The sequence below is a fragment of the Anomaloglossus baeobatrachus genome, unplaced genomic scaffold (genome assembly GCF_048569485.1).
Source record: "Anomaloglossus baeobatrachus isolate aAnoBae1 unplaced genomic scaffold, aAnoBae1.hap1 Scaffold_2681, whole genome shotgun sequence".
Lineage (NCBI taxonomy): Eukaryota > Metazoa > Chordata > Amphibia > Anura > Aromobatidae > Anomaloglossus > Anomaloglossus baeobatrachus.
The window spans coordinates 54732-70457 of NW_027442198.1; the positions used below are offsets into that span (position 1 = coordinate 54732).

Sequence of the window (15726 nt, forward strand, 5' to 3'; positions counted from 1 at the left end):
GGCGGCCTATGAAAGAATTACTACTTTCAATAAGTACACTTAAACGGCTAATTGGGAATAGAAAAACTGTAAAAAGCCCTCTGAGAAAGCCCCCCTCTAACCTTTGATAGTAAGCTTTTCTGTAGTCTGCCTGTTGATGTATTTTCCGTTTGAACTGTGCACAACATGAAGAGACGGAACACTGGCGGCTTGTCACAATGCCCCCCGATGACATCACAATAGCGCTGCTGCCTAGAAAACAAGCTGCGCAGAAGAAGTTGTTCTTTGGGTGGGAGGGTGGGCTAGTGGAAGGAGGGGGCAATCTCTTTTTTTCCCGGGTGGTAGGGGGATGACAGGAGAAGGGAAGCGGGTGGTGAGAAAGGTACAGAGGGCAGGGTTTGGGGGCTGGGAAGGAAAGGGAAAAGATTAGGGTTTGGGGATGATGAAAGGGCTTTCTACGGGTAAGGATGGCAAAGGGTGGCAGTGACGGAAAGTCAGGCAACCTGTCCTGTCCGTCTTTTTGTATCGTGAATTGGAAAGACTGCAAGGGGGAGGGGAGTTGCTTGCGCCCTAAAGGAGGAGTTATTCAGATTCATTGCAGTGGGCGGCGGCTGCAAAACGCACCATTCTTCTTGTTTTTGCTCTGCAAAGCAGCCTTTTCAAGGGTTGGCTTGGGTGACAAAATGTCTTGTGTAGGCGTGGGTTTGTCTCCCTCTCGCTCTCTCTCCCTAAGATGTGTCCGGCATAGGCCAGGGTGCCACTCGAGGCCCAAACCAATTCTGGTTATCGCTTCTCGGCCTTTTGGCTAAGATCAAGTGTAGTATCTGTTCTTATCAGTTTAATATCTGATACGTCCCCTATCTGGGGACCATATATTAAATGGATTTTTAGAACAGGGAGATGGAAAAAGAGCTTGCTCTGTCCACTCCACGCATTGACCTGGTATTGCAGTACCTCCAGGAACGGTGCACCCCTTCTTAACCCAGTTTCCAAAAGCAGAACTCAATTCACCTGATTCATATTAGCCCGATTTAATGAATTGGAAGAAAGCATACGTCTTCATATGCACCTCAATTTGGCCCATTCACTTTTCACACTTCCTCCTTTTGTTTTTTATCTTTCACACTTTTGACTTTCTTTATTCATCCAAATAGCAAACTCATCACCACTCAACCTGACCAACTCGGCTATGTCCCCGTGCTGCAGTTCTCTGTCTTATCTAGATCATTTGCAATTGAATGGAATAGATCCCTTTTGGACAAAGTGGATTCACCTGCTGCTGCAGTGACCACAGGTGTGATAAGATCTAGAATTGGCATCTGGTGCGATCTCTCCGCTTCCACTCCAAAGAAAGTTACCTGTTTATTCCTATCATGCATTGGTTTTTGGGGTTTTCTTTGAGTAATGATGATCTCTTTAGTAGTCTGTTGGCACCCTCTCCTGGAGGAATAGTTTGCTTGCTCTTGGACATTCTAAAAGAGAGGTCATGATAGACATTGAGCTTCTGAGCTCAATTGGGGACAGTCATGGGTGATGAATGTTTGCAACCTACTGCGAAGCCTCATACCGCAATATAAGGAACGTCAAATACTAAGAAAGGGCGGCCTATGAAAGAATTACTACTTTCAATAAGTACACTTAAACGGCTAATTGGGAATAGAAAAACTGTAAAAAGCCCTCTGAGAAAGCCCCCCTCTAACCTTTGATAGTAAGCTTTTCTGTAGTCTGCCTGTTGATGTATTTTCCGTTTGAACTGTGCACAACATGAAGAGACGGAACACTGGCGGCTTGTCACAATGCCCCCCGATGACATCACAATAGCGCTGCTGCCTAGAAAACAAGCTGCGCAGAAGAAGTTGTTCTTTGGGTGGGAGGGTGGGCTAGTGGAAGGAGGGGGCAATCTCTTTTTTTCCCGGGTGGTAGGGGGATGACAGGAGAAGGGAAGCGGGTGGTGAGAAAGGTACAGAGGGCAGGGTTTGGGGGCTGGGAAGGAAAGGGAAAAGATTAGGGTTTGGGGATGATGAAAGGGCTTTCTACGGGTAAGGATGGCAAAGGGTGGCAGTGACGGAAAGTCAGGCAACCTGTCCTGTCCGTCTTTTTGTATCGTGAATTGGAAAGACTGCAAGGGGGAGGGGAGTTGCTTGCGCCCTAAAGGAGGAGTTATTCAGATTCATTGCAGTGGGCGGCGGCTGCAAAACGCACCATTCTTCTTGTTTTTGCTCTGCAAAGCAGCCTTTTCAAGGGTTGGCTTGGGTGACAAAATGTCTTGTGTAGGCGTGGGTTTGTCTCCCTCTCGCTCTCTCTCCCTAAGATGTGTCCGGCATAGGCCAGGGTGCCACTCGAGGCCCAAACCAATTCTGGTTATCGCTTCTCGGCCTTTTGGCTAAGATCAAGTGTAGTATCTGTTCTTATCAGTTTAATATCTGATACGTCCCCTATCTGGGGACCATATATTAAATGGATTTTTAGAACAGGGAGATGGAAAAAGAGCTTGCTCTGTCCACTCCACGCATTGACCTGGTATTGCAGTACCTCCAGGAACGGTGCACCCCTTCTTAACCCAGTTTCCAAAAGCAGAACTCAATTCACCTGATTCATATTAGCCCGATTTAATGAATTGGAAGAAAGCATACGTCTTCATATGCACCTCAATTTGGCCCATTCACTTTTCACACTTCCTCCTTTTGTTTTTTATCTTTCACACTTTTGACTTTCTTTATTCATCCAAATAGCAAACTCATCACCACTCAACCTGACCAACTCGGCTATGTCCCCGTGCTGCAGTTCTCTGTCTTATCTAGATCATTTGCAATTGAATGGAATAGATCCCTTTTGGACAAAGTGGATTCACCTGCTGCTGCAGTGACCACAGGTGTGATAAGATCTAGAATTGGCATCTGGTGCGATCTCTCCGCTTCCACTCCAAAGAAAGTTACCTGTTTATTCCTATCATGCATTGGTTTTTGGGGTTTTCTTTGAGTAATGATGATCTCTTTAGTAGTCTGTTGGCGCCCTCTCCTGGAGGAATAGTTTGCTTGCTCTTGGACATTCTAAAAGAGAGGTCATGATAGACATTGAGCTTCTGAGCTCAATTGGGGACAGTCATGGGTGATGAATGTTTGCAACCTACTGCGAAGCCTCATACCGCAATATAAGGAACGTCAAATACTAAGAAAGGGCGGCCTATGAAAGAATTACTACTTTCAATAAGTACACTTAAACGGCTAATTGGGAATAGAAAAACTGTAAAAAGCCCTCTGAGAAAGCCCCCCTCTAACCTTTGATAGTAAGCTTTTCTGTAGTCTGCCTGTTGATGTATTTTCCGTTTGAACTGTGCACAACATGAAGAGACGGAACACTGGCGGCTTGTCACAATGCCCCCCGATGACATCACAATAGCGCTGCTGCCTAGAAAACAAGCTGCGCAGAAGAAGTTGTTCTTTGGGTGGGAGGGTGGGCTAGTGGAAGGAGGGGGCAATCTCTTTTTTTCCCGGGTGGTAGGGGGATGACAGGAGAAGGGAAGCGGGTGGTGAGAAAGGTACAGAGGGCAGGGTTTGGGGGCTGGGAAGGAAAGGGAAAAGATTAGGGTTTGGGGATGATGAAAGGGCTTTCTACGGGTAAGGATGGCAAAGGGTGGCAGTGACGGAAAGTCAGGCAACCTGTCCTGTCCGTCTTTTTGTATCGTGAATTGGAAAGACTGCAAGGGGGAGGGGAGTTGCTTGCGCCCTAAAGGAGGAGTTATTCAGATTCATTGCAGTGGGCGGCGGCTGCAAAACGCACCATTCTTCTTGTTTTTGCTCTGCAAAGCAGCCTTTTCAAGGGTTGGCTTGGGTGACAAAATGTCTTGTGTAGGCGTGGGTTTGTCTCCCTCTCGCTCTCTCTCCCTAAGATGTGTCCGGCATAGGCCAGGGTGCCACTCGAGGCCCAAACCAATTCTGGTTATCGCTTCTCGGCCTTTTGGCTAAGATCAAGTGTAGTATCTGTTCTTATCAGTTTAATATCTGATACGTCCCCTATCTGGGGACCATATATTAAATGGATTTTTAGAACAGGGAGATGGAAAAAGAGCTTGCTCTGTCCACTCCATGCATTGACCTGGTATTGCAGTACCTCCAGGAACGGTGCACCCCTTCTTAACCCAGTTTCCAAAAGCAGAACTCAATTCACCTGATTCATATTAGCCCGATTTAATGAATTGGAAGAAAGCATACGTCTTCATATGCACCTCAATTTGGCCCATTCACTTTTCACACTTCCTCCTTTTGTTTTTTATCTTTCACACTTTTGACTTTCTTTATTCATCCAAATAGCAAACTCATCACCACTCAACCTGACCAACTCGGCTATGTCCCCGTGCTGCAGTTCTCTGTCTTATCTAGATCATTTGCAATTGAATGGAATAGATCCCTTTTGGACAAAGTGGATTCACCTGCTGCTGCAGTGACCACAGGTGTGATAAGATCTAGAATTGGCATCTGGTGCGATCTCTCCGCTTCCACTCCAAAGAAAGTTACCTGTTTATTCCTATCATGCATTGGTTTTTGGGGTTTTCTTTGAGTAATGATGATCTCTTTAGTAGTCTGTTGGCGCCCTCTCCTGGAGGAATAGTTTGCTTGCTCTTGGACATTCTAAAAGAGAGGTCATGATAGACATTGAGCTTCTGAGCTCAATTGGGGACAGTCATGGGTGATGAATGTTTGCAACCTACTGCGAAGCCTCATACCGCAATATAAGGAACGTCAAATACTAAGAAAGGGCGGCCTATGAAAGAATTACTACTTTCAATAAGTACACTTAAACGGCTAATTGGGAATAGAAAAACTGTAAAAAGCCCTCTGAGAAAGCCCCCCTCTAACCTTTGATAGTAAGCTTTTCTGTAGTCTGCCTGTTGATGTATTTTCCGTTTGAACTGTGCACAACATGAAGAGACGGAACACTGGCGGCTTGTCACAATGCCCCCCGATGACATCACAATAGCGCTGCTGCCTAGAAAACAAGCTGCGCAGAAGAAGTTGTTCTTTGGGTGGGAGGGTGGGCTAGTGGAAGGAGGGGGCAATCTCTTTTTTTCCCGGGTGGTAGGGGGATGACAGGAGAAGGGAAGCGGGTGGTGAGAAAGGTACAGAGGGCAGGGTTTGGGGGCTGGGAAGGAAAGGGAAAAGATTAGGGTTTGGGGATGATGAAAGGGCTTTCTACGGGTAAGGATGGCAAAGGGTGGCAGTGACGGAAAGTCAGGCAACCTGTCCTGTCCGTCTTTTTGTATCGTGAATTGGAAAGACTGCAAGGGGGAGGGGAGTTGCTTGCGCCCTAAAGGAGGAGTTATTCAGATTCATTGCAGTGGGCGGCGGCTGCAAAACGCACCATTCTTCTTGTTTTTGCTCTGCAAAGCAGCCTTTTCAAGGGTTGGCTTGGGTGACAAAATGTCTTGTGTAGGCGTGGGTTTGTCTCCCTCTCGCTCTCTCTCCCTAAGATGTGTCCGGCATAGGCCAGGGTGCCACTCGAGGCCCAAACCAATTCTGGTTATCGCTTCTCGGCCTTTTGGCTAAGATCAAGTGTAGTATCTGTTCTTATCAGTTTAATATCTGATACGTCCCCTATCTGGGGACCATATATTAAATGGATTTTTAGAACAGGGAGATGGAAAAAGAGCTTGCTCTGTCCACTCCACGCATTGACCTGGTATTGCAGTACCTCCAGGAACGGTGCACCCCTTCTTAACCCAGTTTCCAAAAGCAGAACTCAATTCACCTGATTCATATTAGCCCGATTTAATGAATTGGAAGAAAGCATACGTCTTCATATGCACCTCAATTTGGCCCATTCACTTTTCACACTTCCTCCTTTTGTTTTTTATCTTTCACACTTTTGACTTTCTTTATTCATCCAAATAGCAAACTCATCACCACTCAACCTGACCAACTTGGCTATGTCCCCGTGCTGCAGTTCTCTGTCTTATCTAGATCATTTGCAATTGAATGGAATAGATCCCTTTTGGACAAAGTGGATTCACCTGCTGCTGCAGTGACCACAGGTGTGATAAGATCTAGAATTGGCATCTGGTGCGATCTCTCCGCTTCCACTCCAAAGAAAGTTACCTGTTTATTCCTATCATGCATTGGTTTTTGGGGTTTTCTTTGAGTAATGATGATCTCTTTAGTAGTCTGTTGGCGCCCTCTCCTGGAGGAATAGTTTGCTTGCTCTTGGACATTCTAAAAGAGAGGTCATGATAGACATTGAGCTTCTGAGCTCAATTGGGGACAGTCATGGGTGATGAATGTTTGCAACCTACTGCGAAGCCTCATACCGCAATATAAGGAACGTCAAATACTAAGAAAGGGCGGCCTATGAAAGAATTACTACTTTCAATAAGTACACTTAAACGGCTAATTGGGAATAGAAAAACTGTAAAAAGCCCTCTGAGAAAGCCCCCCTCTAACCTTTGATAGTAAGCTTTTCTGTAGTCTGCCTGTTGATGTATTTTCCGTTTGAACTGTGCACAACATGAAGAGACGGAACACTGGCGGCTTGTCACAATGCCCCCCGATGACATCACAATAGCGCTGCTGCCTAGAAAACAAGCTGCGCAGAAGAAGTTGTTCTTTGGGTGGGAGGGTGGGCTAGTGGAAGGAGGGGGCAATCTCTTTTTTTCCCGGGTGGTAGGGGGATGACAGGAGAAGGGAAGCGGGTGGTGAGAAAGGTACAGAGGGCAGGGTTTGGGGGCTGGGAAGGAAAGGGAAAAGATTAGGGTTTGGGGATGATGAAAGGGCTTTCTACGGGTAAGGATGGCAAAGGGTGGCAGTGACGGAAAGTCAGGCAACCTGTCCTGTCCGTCTTTTTGTATCGTGAATTGGAAAGACTGCAAGGGGGAGGGGAGTTGCTTGCGCCCTAAAGGAGGAGTTATTCAGATTCATTGCAGTGGGCGGCGGCTGCAAAACGCACCATTCTTCTTGTTTTTGCTCTGCAAAGCAGCCTTTTCAAGGGTTGGCTTGGGTGACAAAATGTCTTGTGTAGGCGTGGGTTTGTCTCCCTCTCGCTCTCTCTCCCTAAGATGTGTCCGGCATAGGCCAGGGTGCCACTCGAGGCCCAAACCAATTCTGGTTATCGCTTCTCGGCCTTTTGGCTAAGATCAAGTGTAGTATCTGTTCTTATCAGTTTAATATCTGATACGTCCCCTATCTGGGGACCATATATTAAATGGATTTTTAGAACAGGGAGATGGAAAAAGAGCTTGCTCTGTCCACTCCACGCATTGACCTGGTATTGCAGTACCTCCAGGAACGGTGCACCCCTTCTTAACCCAGTTTCCAAAAGCAGAACTCAATTCACCTGATTCATATTAGCCCGATTTAATGAATTGGAAGAAAGCATACGTCTTCATATGCACCTCAATTTGGCCCATTCACTTTTCACACTTCCTCCTTTTGTTTTTTATCTTTCACACTTTTGACTTTCTTTATTCATCCAAATAGCAAACTCATCACCACTCAACCTGACCAACTCGGCTATGTCCCCGTGCTGCAGTTCTCTGTCTTATCTAGATCATTTGCAATTGAATGGAATAGATCCCTTTTGGACAAAGTGGATTCACCTGCTGCTGCAGTGACCACAGGTGTGATAAGATCTAGAATTGGCATCTGGTGCGATCTCTCCGCTTCCACTCCAAAGAAAGTTACCTGTTTATTCCTATCATGCATTGGTTTTTGGGGTTTTCTTTGAGTAATGATGATCTCTTTAGTAGTCTGTTGGCGCCCTCTCCTGGAGGAATAGTTTGCTTGCTCTTGGACATTCTAAAAGAGAGGTCATGATAGACATTGAGCTTCTGAGCTCAATTGGGGACAGTCATGGGTGATGAATGTTTGCAACCTACTGCGAAGCCTCATACCGCAATATAAGGAACGTCAAATACTAAGAAAGGGCGGCCTATGAAAGAATTACTACTTTCAATAAGTACACTTAAACGGCTAATTGGGAATAGAAAAACTGTAAAAAGCCCTCTGAGAAAGCCCCCCTCTAACCTTTGATAGTAAGCTTTTCTGTAGTCTGCCTGTTGATGTATTTTCCGTTTGAACTGTGCACAACATGAAGAGACGGAACACTGGCGGCTTGTCACAATGCCCCCCGATGACATCACAATAGCGCTGCTGCCTAGAAAACAAGCTGCGCAGAAGAAGTTGTTCTTTGGGTGGGAGGGTGGGCTAGTGGAAGGAGGGGGCAATCTCTTTTTTTCCCGGGTGGTAGGGGGATGACAGGAGAAGGGAAGCGGGTGGTGAGAAAGGTACAGAGGGCAGGGTTTGGGGGCTGGGAAGGAAAGGGAAAAGATTAGGGTTTGGGGATGATGAAAGGGCTTTCTACGGGTAAGGATGGCAAAGGGTGGCAGTGACGGAAAGTCAGGCAACCTGTCCTGTCCGTCTTTTTGTATCGTGAATTGGAAAGACTGCAAGGGGGAGGGGAGTTGCTTGCGCCCTAAAGGAGGAGTTATTCAGATTCATTGCAGTGGGCGGCGGCTGCAAAACGCACCATTCTTCTTGTTTTTGCTCTGCAAAGCAGCCTTTTCAAGGGTTGGCTTGGGTGACAAAATGTCTTGTGTAGGCGTGGGTTTGTCTCCCTCTCGCTCTCTCTCCCTAAGATGTGTCCGGCATAGGCCAGGGTGCCACTCGAGGCCCAAACCAATTCTGGTTATCGCTTCTCGGCCTTTTGGCTAAGATCAAGTGTAGTATCTGTTCTTATCAGTTTAATATCTGATACGTCCCCTATCTGGGGACCATATATTAAATGGATTTTTAGAACAGGGAGATGGAAAAAGAGCTTGCTCTGTCCACTCCACGCATTGACCTGGTATTGCAGTACCTCCAGGAACGGTGCACCCCTTCTTAACCCAGTTTCCAAAAGCAGAACTCAATTCACCTGATTCATATTAGCCCGATTTAATGAATTGGAAGAAAGCATACGTCTTCATATGCACCTCAATTTGGCCCATTCACTTTTCACACTTCCTCCTTTTGTTTTTTATCTTTCACACTTTTGACTTTCTTTATTCATCCAAATAGCAAACTCATCACCACTCAACCTGACCAACTCGGCTATGTCCCCGTGCTGCAGTTCTCTGTCTTATCTAGATCATTTGCAATTGAATGGAATAGATCCCTTTTGGACAAAGTGGATTCACCTGCTGCTGCAGTGACCACAGGTGTGATAAGATCTAGAATTGGCATCTGGTGCGATCTCTCCGCTTCCACTCCAAAGAAAGTTACCTGTTTATTCCTATCATGCATTGGTTTTTGGGGTTTTCTTTGAGTAATGATGATCTCTTTAGTAGTCTGTTGGCGCCCTCTCCTGGAGGAATAGTTTGCTTGCTCTTGGACATTCTAAAAGAGAGGTCATGATAGACATTGAGCTTCTGAGCTCAATTGGGGACAGTCATGGGTGATGAATGTTTGCAACCTACTGCGAAGCCTCATACCGCAATATAAGGAACGTCAAATACTAAGAAAGGGCGGCCTATGAAAGAATTACTACTTTCAATAAGTACACTTAAACGGCTAATTGGGAATAGAAAAACTGTAAAAAGCCCTCTGAGAAAGCCCCCCTCTAACCTTTGATAGTAAGCTTTTCTGTAGTCTGCCTGTTGATGTATTTTCCGTTTGAACTGTGCACAACATGAAGAGACGGAACACTGGCGGCTTGTCACAATGCCCCCCGATGACATCACAATAGCGCTGCTGCCTAGAAAACAAGCTGCGCAGAAGAAGTTGTTCTTTGGGTGGGAGGGTGGGCTAGTGGAAGGAGGGGGCAATCTCTTTTTTTCCCGGGTGGTAGGGGGATGACAGGAGAAGGGAAGCGGGTGGTGAGAAAGGTACAGAGGGCAGGGTTTGGGGGCTGGGAAGGAAAGGGAAAAGATTAGGGTTTGGGGATGATGAAAGGGCTTTCTACGGGTAAGGATGGCAAAGGGTGGCAGTGACGGAAAGTCAGGCAACCTGTCCTGTCCGTCTTTTTGTATCGTGAATTGGAAAGACTGCAAGGGGGAGGGGAGTTGCTTGCGCCCTAAAGGAGGAGTTATTCAGATTCATTGCAGTGGGCGGCGGCTGCAAAACGCACCATTCTTCTTGTTTTTGCTCTGCAAAGCAGCCTTTTCAAGGGTTGGCTTGGGTGACAAAATGTCTTGTGTAGGCGTGGGTTTGTCTCCCTCTCGCTCTCTCTCCCTAAGATGTGTCCGGCATAGGCCAGGGTGCCACTCGAGGCCCAAACCAATTCTGGTTATCGCTTCTCGGCCTTTTGGCTAAGATCAAGTGTAGTATCTGTTCTTATCAGTTTAATATCTGATACGTCCCCTATCTGGGGACCATATATTAAATGGATTTTTAGAACAGGGAGATGGAAAAAGAGCTTGCTCTGTCCACTCCACGCATTGACCTGGTATTGCAGTACCTCCAGGAACGGTGCACCCCTTCTTAACCCAGTTTCCAAAAGCAGAACTCAATTCACCTGATTCATATTAGCCCGATTTAATGAATTGGAAGAAAGCATACGTCTTCATATGCACCTCAATTTGGCCCATTCACTTTTCACACTTCCTCCTTTTGTTTTTTATCTTTCACACTTTTGACTTTCTTTATTCATCCAAATAGCAAACTCATCACCACTCAACCTGACCAACTCGGCTATGTCCCCGTGCTGCAGTTCTCTGTCTTATCTAGATCATTTGCAATTGAATGGAATAGATCCCTTTTGGACAAAGTGGATTCACCTGCTGCTGCAGTGACCACAGGTGTGATAAGATCTAGAATTGGCATCTGGTGCGATCTCTCCGCTTCCACTCCAAAGAAAGTTACCTGTTTATTCCTATCATGCATTGGTTTTTGGGGTTTTCTTTGAGTAATGATGATCTCTTTAGTAGTCTGTTGGCGCCCTCTCCTGGAGGAATAGTTTGCTTGCTCTTGGACATTCTAAAAGAGAGGTCATGATAGACATTGAGCTTCTGAGCTCAATTGGGGACAGTCATGGGTGATGAATGTTTGCAACCTACTGCGAAGCCTCATACCGCAATATAAGGAACGTCAAATACTAAGAAAGGGCGGCCTATGAAAGAATTACTACTTTCAATAAGTACACTTAAACGGCTAATTGGGAATAGAAAAACTGTAAAAAGCCCTCTGAGAAAGCCCCCCTCTAACCTTTGATAGTAAGCTTTTCTGTAGTCTGCCTGTTGATGTATTTTCCGTTTGAACTGTGCACAACATGAAGAGACGGAACACTGGCGGCTTGTCACAATGCCCCCCGATGACATCACAATAGCGCTGCTGCCTAGAAAACAAGCTGCGCAGAAGAAGTTGTTCTTTGGGTGGGAGGGTGGGCTAGTGGAAGGAGGGGGCAATCTCTTTTTTTCCCGGGTGGTAGGGGGATGACAGGAGAAGGGAAGCGGGTGGTGAGAAAGGTACAGAGGGCAGGGTTTGGGGGCTGGGAAGGAAAGGGAAAAGATTAGGGTTTGGGGATGATGAAAGGGCTTTCTACGGGTAAGGATGGCAAAGGGTGGCAGTGACGGAAAGTCAGGCAACCTGTCCTGTCCGTCTTTTTGTATCGTGAATTGGAAAGACTGCAAGGGGGAGGGGAGTTGCTTGCGCCCTAAAGGAGGAGTTATTCAGATTCATTGCAGTGGGCGGCGGCTGCAAAACGCACCATTCTTCTTGTTTTTGCTCTGCAAAGCAGCCTTTTCAAGGGTTGGCTTGGGTGACAAAATGTCTTGTGTAGGCGTGGGTTTGTCTCCCTCTCGCTCTCTCTCCCTAAGATGTGTCCGGCATAGGCCAGGGTGCCACTCGAGGCCCAAACCAATTCTGGTTATCGCTTCTCGGCCTTTTGGCTAAGATCAAGTGTAGTATCTGTTCTTATCAGTTTAATATCTGATACGTCCCCTATCTGGGGACCATATATTAAATGGATTTTTAGAACAGGGAGATGGAAAAAGAGCTTGCTCTGTCCACTCCACGCATTGACCTGGTATTGCAGTACCTCCAGGAACGGTGCACCCCTTCTTAACCCAGTTTCCAAAAGCAGAACTCAATTCACCTGATTCATATTAGCCCGATTTAATGAATTGGAAGAAAGCATACGTCTTCATATGCACCTCAATTTGGCCCATTCACTTTTCACACTTCCTCCTTTTGTTTTTTATCTTTCACACTTTTGACTTTCTTTATTCATCCAAATAGCAAACTCATCACCACTCAACCTGACCAACTCGGCTATGTCCCCGTGCTGCAGTTCTCTGTCTTATCTAGATCATTTGCAATTGAATGGAATAGATCCCTTTTGGACAAAGTGGATTCACCTGCTGCTGCAGTGACCACAGGTGTGATAAGATCTAGAATTGGCATCTGGTGCGATCTCTCCGCTTCCACTCCAAAGAAAGTTACCTCTTTATTCCTATCATGCATTGGTTTTTGGGGTTTTCTTTGAGTAATGATGATCTCTTTAGTGGTCTGTTGGCGCCCTCTCCTGGAGGAATAGTTTGCTTGCTCTTGGACATTCTAAAAGAGAGGTCATGATAGACATTGAGCTTCTGAGCTCAATTGGGGACAGTCATGGGTGATGAATGTTTGCAACCTACTGCGAAGCCTCATACCGCAATATAAGGAACGTCAAATACTAAGAAAGGGCGGCCTATGAAAGAATTACTACTTTCAATAAGTACACTTAAACGGCTAATTGGGAATAGAAAAACTGTAAAAAGCCCTCTGAGAAAGCCCCCCTCTAACCTTTGATAGTAAGCTTTTCTGTAGTCTGCCTGTTGATGTATTTTCCGTTTGAACTGTGCACAACATGAAGAGACGGAACACTGGCGGCTTGTCACAATGCCCCCCGATGACATCACAATAGCGCTGCTGCCTAGAAAACAAGCTGCGCAGAAGAAGTTGTTCTTTGGGTGGGAGGGTGGGCTAGTGGAAGGAGGGGGCAATCTCTTTTTTTCCCGGGTGGTAGGGGGATGACAGGAGAAGGGAAGCGGGTGGTGAGAAAGGTACAGAGGGCAGGGTTTGGGGGCTGGGAAGGAAAGGGAAAAGATTAGGGTTTGGGGATGATGAAAGGGCTTTCTACGGGTAAGGATGGCAAAGGGTGGCAGTGACGGAAAGTCAGGCAACCTGTCCTGTCCGTCTTTTTGTATCGTGAATTGGAAAGACTGCAAGGGGGAGGGGAGTTGCTTGCGCCCTAAAGGAGGAGTTATTCAGATTCATTGCAGTGGGCGGCGGCTGCAAAACGCACCATTCTTCTTGTTTTTGCTCTGCAAAGCAGCCTTTTCAAGGGTTGGCTTGGGTGACAAAATGTCTTGTGTAGGCGTGGGTTTGTCTCCCTCTCGCTCTCTCTCCCTAAGATGTGTCCGGCATAGGCCAGGGTGCCACTCGAGGCCCAAACCAATTCTGGTTATCGCTTCTCGGCCTTTTGGCTAAGATCAAGTGTAGTATCTGTTCTTATCAGTTTAATATCTGATACGTCCCCTATCTGGGGACCATATATTAAATGGATTTTTAGAACAGGGAGATGGAAAAAGAGCTTGCTCTGTCCACTCCACGCATTGACCTGGTATTGCAGTACCTCCAGGAACGGTGCACCCCTTCTTAACCCAGTTTCCAAAAGCAGAACTCAATTCACCTGATTCATATTAGCCCGATTTAATGAATTGGAAGAAAGCATACGTCTTCATATGCACCTCAATTTGGCCCATTCACTTTTCACACTTCCTCCTTTTGTTTTTTATCTTTCACACTTTTGACTTTCTTTATTCATCCAAATAGCAAACTCATCACCACTCAACCTGACCAACTCGGCTATGTCCCCGTGCTGCAGTTCTCTGTCTTATCTAGATCATTTGCAATTGAATGGAATAGATCCCTTTTGGACAAAGTGGATTCACCTGCTGCTGCAGTGACCACAGGTGTGATAAGATCTAGAATTGGCATCTGGTGCGATCTCTCCGCTTCCACTCCAAAGAAAGTTACCTGTTTATTCCTATCATGCATTGGTTTTTGGGGTTTTCTTTGAGTAATGATGATCTCTTTAGTAGTCTGTTGGCGCCCTCTCCTGGAGGAATAGTTTGCTTGCTCTTGGACATTCTAAAAGACAGGTCATGATAGACATTGAGCTTCTGAGCTCAATTGGGGACAGTCATGGGTGATGAATGTTTGCAACCTACTGCGAAGCCTCATACCGCAATATAAGGAACGTCAAATACTAAGAAAGGGCGGCCTATGAAAGAATTACTACTTTCAATAAGTACACTTAAACGGCTAATTGGGAATAGAAAAACTGTAAAAAGCCCTCTGAGAAAGCCCCCCTCTAACCTTTGATAGTAAGCTTTTCTGTAGTCTGCCTGTTGATGTATTTTCCGTTTGAACTGTGCACAACATGAAGAGACGGAACACTGGCGGCTTGTCACAATGCCCCCCGATGACATCACAATAGCGCTGCTGCCTAGAAAACAAGCTGCGCAGAAGAAGTTGTTCTTTGGGTGGGAGGGTGGGCTAGTGGAAGGAGGGGGCAATCTCTTTTTTTCCCGGGTGGTAGGGGGATGACAGGAGAAGGGAAGCGGGTGGTGAGAAAGGTACAGAGGGCAGGGTTTGGGGGCTGGGAAGGAAAGGGAAAAGATTAGGGTTTGGGGATGATGAAAGGGCTTTCTACGGGTAAGGATGGCAAAGGGTGGCAGTGACGGAAAGTCAGGCAACCTGTCCTGTCCGTCTTTTTGTATCGTGAATTGGAAAGACTGCAAGGGGGAGGGGAGTTGCTTGCGCCCTAAAGGAGGAGTTATTCAGATTCATTGCAGTGGGCGGCGGCTGCAAAACGCACCATTCTTCTTGTTTTTGCTCTGCAAAGCAGCCTTTTCAAGGGTTGGCTTGGGTGACAAAATGTCTTGTGTAGGCGTGGGTTTGTCTCCCTCTCGCTCTCTCTCCCTAAGATGTGTCCGGCATAGGCCAGGGTGCCACTCGAGGCCCAAACCAATTCTGGTTATCGCTTCTCGGCCTTTTGGCTAAGATCAAGTGTAGTATCTGTTCTTATCAGTTTAATATCTGATACGTCCCCTATCTGGGGACCATATATTAAATGGATTTTTAGAACAGGGAGATGGAAAAAGAGCTTGCTCTGTCCACTCCACGCATTGACCTGGTATTGCAGTACCTCCAGGAACGGTGCACCCCTTCTTAACCCAGTTTCCAAAAGCAGAACTCAATTCACCTGATTCATATTAGCCCGATTTAATGAATTGGAAGAAAGCATACGTCTTCATATGCACCTCAATTTGGCCCATTCACTTTTCACACTTCCTCCTTTTGTTTTTTATCTTTCACACTTTTGACTTTCTTTATTCATCCAAATAGCAAACTCATCACCACTCAACCTGACCAACTCGGCTATGTCCCCGTGCTGCAGTTCTCTGTCTTATCTAGATCATTTGCAATTGAATGGAATAGATCCCTTTTGGACAAAGTGGATTCACCTGCTGCTGCAGTGACCACAGGTGTGATAAGATCTAGAATTGGCATCTGGTGCGATCTCTCCGCTTCCACTCCAAAGAAAGTTACCTGTTTATTCCTATCATGCATTGGTTTTTGGGGTTTTCTTTGAGTAATGATGATCTCTTTAGTAGTCTGTTGGCGCCCTCTCCTGGAGGAATAGTTTGCTTGCTCTTGGACATTCTAAAAGAGAGGTCATGATAGACATTGAGCTTCTGAGCTCAATTGGGGACAGTCATGGGTGATGAATGTTTGC

The 15726-nt window shown here is 46.3% G+C and overlaps 10 non-coding genes across 10 annotated transcripts; all 10 read left to right on the plus strand.

Annotated features, from left to right (window-relative positions):
- The first annotated feature begins 764 nt into the window (after positions 1–764).
- On the plus strand, positions 765–955 carry LOC142264715 (U2 spliceosomal RNA). Its single transcript, XR_012731168.1, has one exon. It is a non-coding gene; the product is annotated as a U2 spliceosomal RNA (small nuclear RNA).
- Positions 956–2342: 1387 nt separating this feature from the next.
- Positions 2343–2533, plus strand: LOC142264716 (U2 spliceosomal RNA). Its single transcript, XR_012731169.1, has one exon. It is a non-coding gene; the product is annotated as a U2 spliceosomal RNA (small nuclear RNA).
- A 1387-nt stretch (positions 2534–3920) lies between these two features.
- LOC142264680 (U2 spliceosomal RNA) lies at positions 3921–4111 on the plus strand. Its single transcript, XR_012731141.1, has one exon. It is a non-coding gene; the product is annotated as a U2 spliceosomal RNA (small nuclear RNA).
- A 1387-nt stretch (positions 4112–5498) lies between these two features.
- On the plus strand, positions 5499–5689 carry LOC142264717 (U2 spliceosomal RNA). Its single transcript, XR_012731170.1, has one exon. It is a non-coding gene; the product is annotated as a U2 spliceosomal RNA (small nuclear RNA).
- A 1387-nt stretch (positions 5690–7076) lies between these two features.
- Positions 7077–7267, plus strand: LOC142264718 (U2 spliceosomal RNA). Its single transcript, XR_012731171.1, has one exon. It is a non-coding gene; the product is annotated as a U2 spliceosomal RNA (small nuclear RNA).
- Positions 7268–8654: 1387 nt separating this feature from the next.
- On the plus strand, positions 8655–8845 carry LOC142264719 (U2 spliceosomal RNA). Its single transcript, XR_012731172.1, has one exon. It is a non-coding gene; the product is annotated as a U2 spliceosomal RNA (small nuclear RNA).
- A 1387-nt stretch (positions 8846–10232) lies between these two features.
- LOC142264720 (U2 spliceosomal RNA) lies at positions 10233–10423 on the plus strand. The gene has a single exon (XR_012731173.1). It is a non-coding gene; the product is annotated as a U2 spliceosomal RNA (small nuclear RNA).
- A 1387-nt stretch (positions 10424–11810) lies between these two features.
- LOC142264721 (U2 spliceosomal RNA) lies at positions 11811–12001 on the plus strand. The gene has a single exon (XR_012731174.1). It is a non-coding gene; the product is annotated as a U2 spliceosomal RNA (small nuclear RNA).
- A 1387-nt stretch (positions 12002–13388) lies between these two features.
- On the plus strand, positions 13389–13579 carry LOC142264723 (U2 spliceosomal RNA). Its single transcript, XR_012731175.1, has one exon. It is a non-coding gene; the product is annotated as a U2 spliceosomal RNA (small nuclear RNA).
- A 1387-nt stretch (positions 13580–14966) lies between these two features.
- LOC142264724 (U2 spliceosomal RNA) lies at positions 14967–15157 on the plus strand. The gene has a single exon (XR_012731176.1). It is a non-coding gene; the product is annotated as a U2 spliceosomal RNA (small nuclear RNA).
- The last annotated feature ends 569 nt before the right edge of the window (positions 15158–15726 follow it).